The following is a 6,038-nucleotide window of genomic DNA, read 5'->3' as shown; positions in this document are numbered from 1 at the left end:
AAGATGTGGCTGGGAGGAGAGGGCGCAACGGTTTTGACCTCCTGGCATGTCCCTGCTGTACCGGGCAGGAGATTAAATGAGCACTCACCTCGTTCAGCCCTCTGCCTCCCTCCGGGAAGCTCCTTGGGGAGGCACTGTCTGTCTATGTGGCTCTAGGCATTTCTGCCATATAAAGAATCCAAGTAGACCAGGTGAAAGCACAGAGACAGCGAGAAATGAATGGAGGGTGCGTACTGGGCAGATCAGTATGCATGGGGCGGGGGAGACACAGGCGCAGGAGTATGCAAAGAGACTAGGATTTGGAAGAGGTCTATGCCTGGAGAAGCTGAGCGGGTTTGCGTGGAGATGACTGGATGGAGGGTTATGCATGGGGAAGAGAGGACAAAGACAAGCTGAAGGGCACGTGCGTGGATAGCTGGATGAGCGTGTGGTGTATCTGGCAGGAGGAGAGCTCTGCGGCAACTCACCAGTGGGATATCTGGCACGGTCTTCCATTCAAATATGTTCAGCATGTAGCTTCCCGGAGCTCGTTCGTGGCACTGCTGCTTTGCTTGTCCTCAGGAGATGGCATGCAGCAGCTCCATCCAACAGCAACAGGGCCCTGGATAGATAGCTGAGACACGCAGCCAGCAACACCTGTCAGTAAGAAGTTGAAACTAATTTGTTTTATCCCTTTTTTGAGGCAATGGCCAACAAAAACAAAGGGCCGGGCCCCTCGGGGCGCTGAGCTGCTGAAGAGAAATGAGCCAAGCCCCAAGAAGGCGGTAAATAACTCCTTCTCATAACACAAGAACTAGGGGCCACCAAATGAAATTAATACGCAGCAGGTTTAAAACAAACAAAAGGAAGTATTTTTTCACACAACGCGCAGTCAACCTGTGGAACTCCTTGCCAGAGGATGTTGTGAAAGCCAAGACTATAATAGGGTTCAAAAAAGAACTAGGTAAATTCATGGAGGATAGATCCATCAATGGCTGTTAGCCAGGATGGGCAGGTATGGTGTCCCTAGCCTCTGTTTGGCAGAAGCTGGGAATGGGCGACGGGATGGATCACTTGATGATTCCCTGTTCTGTTCATTCCCTCTGGGGCACCTGGCACTGGCCACTGTTGGAAGACAGGACACTGGGCTAGCTGGACCTTTGGCCTGACCCAGTGTGGCCGTTCTTGTGTTCTTATAATGGAGGCAATGAGATGCTCTGCCTGAGCACGCAGCCATCTCTGAGAAGACTGAACTTTTGTTCTGGGCTGGGATCCAAACAATGCGCTCAGCCTGAGGGAAGCCAGCGTGTGGCTGCACAGCCCACAGGTACTGACCTTTCCTCGTGGCTCCAGCACGCTTGGAAAGCTCCCGAGCAAAGCAACACATGGAGTTGGCTTCTTCCCACCTGTTGGCTCTTTAGAGCCAGCGCCGTGGAGTCGGGAAGAGCCGGGGGCCTGTGCTTCAGCATTTTGTGTGTGTGTGTGGGGGGGGGTCCTGCCATCGCAACAGAAAGAGGAAAAGTTGTTTCCCGTCCCCTGTCTCACGGGCTCAGTCCCCGCAGGGAGAACAGCACAGAGTGGCTGTGAGCGGCTCTCCCAGGCAGGCTCTGGGGTGACCCAGTCCAGTCCGCCTTGGTTGAGAGGCTAGTGCAGGGCCTGGGAGGAGGGAAGAGGAAGAATTTTGGGTTTCACCAAAAATAATCTGTGTCGACCCAGCTGCCTGGAGCTTTCCCAGCATTATTTCCATCAGGGACCATCTCCCAGTGCGCTTCGTGCTTTCCAGGCCAGAGAGCACCCGGCCCCCAGTGGCTTCCAAGAATGAGGAATCCACAGCCCCTGGTGTGCGGCTCTAGGGCCAGAGGTTGGGGATTAAACCATTGGGGTTCTTTGGTAGATGACCACTGCTACTAGCGCAGCAGGAAGCATGTAACCTGCCCGGGAGATCAGAGCTGAGCCAGCAGTGAGAAGACTGGCCTAATAAGAGGGATTGATCTATGGATTGGACTGTTGCTTTCTTCCTCCTTCCTGTAGTTTAATGCCTGTGTGTCACTAAGCGGAGAGGGTCCTTGATGTATTTAATGCTTTGCTCTGATAAATACCAATAGCTGGGAAGGGGAGGGGATGTTATACCGCAGGCTGCCTGGGATGCCCTCCCACGACAAGCAGCCTTAGCAGAAATTGGTGTTGACTTGTTTTGGGGTGAATATTTTTGAACCTAGGCCCTGATCCCACAAGCTGGTCTCTGCTGAGAGACTTTCACACCTACACAGAGTCTCGCTGGAGTCAGTGGGGTGCAGCTGCCTGGATCATCTTGTAGAACTGCAGCCTGAATCCGTCTATCTCTAGTTCTGTCCCTGGGTTTGTACATAACCCTACCAGCAATCAGCTACAGAAACAGCAGCTGGCTAAGCCCGTTAGCAATTTCAATATGTGGCTCAAGCAATACAAGTCAATCACATCTTACATCTCCATAGTGCCTGTCTGCCTGAACCATCCCACAACTATAACTCGCTACATAGAGCACCACTGAAATTCAGCCACTTCTGGGGCAGAGAGCAGCAATCAAATGTTGTACAAAGTGATGTATGCTGTGTGGGCCGTCACAATACGTGGAATCATAGTCCTAGGAGGTGTTTAAGGAAAACCGCTATTGTCACAAACAGCCTTTCACATAGCTTAAGTTCCAGCTTTCTCTTTTGTTTACCAGGGACTATACCCTAAAGTACACAAGGCTATCTAGAGGATGAACAATAAACTGCAGTTCTCTTCTATTCTATCAGGTTCTTATACCCATACCCATCACAGCGGTGTCTGTGCATCTTCCAGTAGTGCATTAAATGATGTAATTTGCCTCTAATCATGTACCATTACAGGTGGGAGGGAAATTTTGATTAAGGGTTCTGGGGTAAATCCCTCTACTCTTCCAAAACCAAATGTTGTGATAGCTTAAATCTCCATGCAGGGCAGTGACGTTTTTAAGGTCTTAATCTAAACAACCTCCACGCAGTCAAGTGTGCGGAGCTCCCTTTATCCACCTTGGAAGGACGAAGGGCCAACATGACTCTTGTAGAGATGTCAGGATTTAACTTGCACTCCAGCCAACCTCCTGTTGAGGTCCATGGAAGCATTTCTTGACTCTAGAAGTATTGCATTGAACGTGGCTTTACGTTAAGGGACCGTGGCAGCCCTTCTTGGGAGGAGTTGAATTATGATCAAACCAGGAAGCTGCCATCTACCATGGGTCTGCTCTTCGGGCAGTTCAGGGAAATGACAGTCGCTAGAGGGACTAATGGGATGAGTTACTCTCTGATGTGCACCCTCCTACAGTGACCACAGATGTCATTCTCTAACTGAAGCTTTTCTTTAATCTAGGAGCCAGGCAGGGTAACTACAGTAGATGAGAAGCAGAGGTGAGCCTAACCTATTGGTCTGAAATTCCCCATTGCCTGGGGATGTCTGAACATGCTCTTCCAATTTGGCCTGTTATACAGTTAGGAGGCTGGGAGAGAGCAAATCTGGGAAGGTTCAAACCCAGAGCTCAGAGTTTGAGGGTGCTCAGTGGCTTTGGTTTGATGCTGGCTTTTTGTGGCACCTTAAGGAGGTTTTGTTTCCAGGTTCCTTGTCTTTTAGTATTCTTGGAATTGGGGGGTTCATTCCCTGAGGAAGAGAGCCCTACCTTTCCCAGCGACAACCCCTGTCCCCGGACTTCAAGTGCTAGTACCCAGAGCCATCACCTCCCTGCCAAGCCAGGCTTTGTGACTGGACTGAGCCAGGAGGCAAAATGCTTCCTGGAGTCCTGGGAACATCAGGCAAACTCCCCCACAACTGCCATGGCCCTGAGTCCAGTTCTACCACCCTGGAATCCCACTCGAATTCCTACACCCCTCCCTAGCCAGGCTGGCTTCTCGGTTACACTTTTGCCACTTCAGTGCTGAAAAGGGGGGCAGTTTGCTCAGCTGAATATGAGCCTGAGCCTTTGAGGAGAGACTCTTCCCCACACATCTAGGGTTGGTGTAGGGAGTGTGTGTGGTTTTTTGTTTTATAAACATACTTCCTTCTGTGTCTGTGAAACGGAGAAACAATCCAGAGCTGGAACCCACTCAAAAAAAAAAAAAAAAAGTAACCAGCCAACCCAGTCCTGAGCTGTGTTAGCCCATCAAAGAGTCTGTGAAAACCTTTCCTCCCTCCCTTGTGCAGTCATTTGCAGTGCTGCCCAGCACAGCTCTGTCCTCTCTCTCTCCCCTTCTGCAAAGGTACCATCAGCGACTGCTGCACTTCCCATGGAATAGACTAGTCTAACAGCAATAAAAGTTAGTTTATTCAGAGAACCTCCCCCCAATAAACCCCCAAACCAAACTCCCTTCTGCAAGCCTGAGGAGACTGTTTGTTTCATCTAACAAGGTAAGGACTTTATTTCTCTCTCTTGACATATTCTCCCATTCCTCCTTTTTCTTATCATTCACCTAGATACCTATCACATGTTGCATTAAGCTCAGACTAGAGAAAATCTCTTTAATTTCTCAGTCACGAGACCCTCTGATTAGTTTTTCCCCAAGCAGAGGAATATTGCAAAGGAATATTCTCTCTTTCCAGGAGAACTTTAGTCTGTGTGCTTTTCTTGATTTCTTCTGTCCCTTTTATCATCCCTTTATTTTTCCCCTGACCCATTTTTAATTCTGTTCCTTTTTAATTGTATCAAAAGAGTATGTGATGTTCAAACAGTGTTAATGAGAAACCGGACCCAGGTTGGGGCAGAGATCGCTCCAAGGTCCAAACCCTACTTTCCTGTCTCAAATGTTTGTAAGAAAAATGTATGGGAAAAGTTTTGTGCCCCCGGGGACCCCGATCCCTAGCAAATCGACTTTTAGTTCAATTCCATGATCTGCTCAGGAGGCTGTCCTCTTCCAATTTGAGATATCTGTACTCACCCTGATTCTGATAGGCACTGAAGAAAAGTGTCACCTCAGCTAACTTCACATACATCCTGGGCTGGGAAGTAGAAGGTTCTTATTGTATTGTTTTTAAGGACATTTCTGTTCATTGAACTCTCACGCACCAGTTCCTAAACTTTGAACATTCTTAATAAACCAAGAGAGTCGCCCCTATACGTTTGCCCCAGGCTGACCTACTTGGAGATATTTCCTCCTCTACGGGCAGCTTTGCTATAAAGAACATTTTTAATAAATCATAAGGCCAGCAAATTCCTGGGATTTTTATTGCCTCTATAAAAATCCAATTTTGATCCATCAGCAAGGGATACTGGGAAACTATTCTTTTCAGCTGCCATGTCCCATGCATACTGGATGCTAAAATGATAGCAATGTCTGCATTAGTACGTTTTACCTTCTCGGGCTGTGGTGGTAACTCTGTGTAGTAGAAGAGAATTTTCTCTCTCTCTCTCTCTCTCTCTCTCTCTCTCTCTCTCAGATGCTGCATCTATCATACACATCAAATAATCTTGTTGTAGGGGCAATGATAGGCCAACTTCTCCTTTAACTGAATCTAACTAACTATTGTGGTTTTAGATCCTCAAACCCCTAAGAAGCTGAACATTAAAGATTATTTGGGAATCTAACTCTCCAGGGTTTCTGCCATTTTGCTACATTGTAGGACAGGTAACACACACCCCTTCCCCCTTTTTGGCATGCCCAAAGCTAAAAGAGTAAAAACCTCCATGGAGTTAAGTCAGCGAGGACACAGGACATGCTAGCAATTTGGTTCGAGTGTGGGCTAGATTTTTTTCATCCCATTTCTCTCAGGCATAAGAAGAAAAAAAACCTGCTAGAAAATTGGTTCAATGCTATAATAAAGAACCATCAGTTTTCATTTATTCAGCACAACTTCCAAGATTAGTTTCACTGAAACGTTTATCTTTGTTTTATTTTTCTTTCCTTGTCCACCTGGGTCAGAAAAGACCAGATCCCTATAACTCCACCAGCAAGTAGCTTCTTTTGATTCACCTGTTCCAATCTGCAGCAATGTTTGCCCAGGAATCGGGGTGAATGGGCTTAGCTGTAACTTTAGAAGCCACATTCACGTTTGAATCCGAGAGCTGTCAG

General features: G+C 47.8%; 1 protein-coding gene across 2 annotated transcripts in view; it reads left to right on the top strand.

Annotated features, from left to right (window-relative positions):
- Positions 1-4,193: 4,193 nt before the first annotated feature.
- COL8A2 (collagen type VIII alpha 2 chain) overlaps positions 4,194-6,038 on the top strand; it is a 143,683-nt gene continuing 141,838 nt past the window's right edge. For both annotated transcript variants that reach the window (XM_024202913.1, XM_024202911.2), the window contains exon 1: positions 4,194-4,380. The gene's annotated coding sequence lies outside the window, so the exon portion shown is untranslated. The remainder of the gene's footprint in view (positions 4,381-6,038) is intronic.

Source organism: Terrapene carolina, unplaced genomic scaffold (genome assembly GCF_002925995.2).
Source record: "Terrapene carolina triunguis isolate 2854851 unplaced genomic scaffold, T_m_triunguis-2.0 Scaffold236, whole genome shotgun sequence".
In the NCBI taxonomy this organism is placed as follows: domain Eukaryota; kingdom Metazoa; phylum Chordata; order Testudines; family Emydidae; genus Terrapene; species Terrapene triunguis.
Note: the sequence above shows the minus strand (reverse complement) of the source record. Positions and strands in the feature narration are given on the sequence as shown.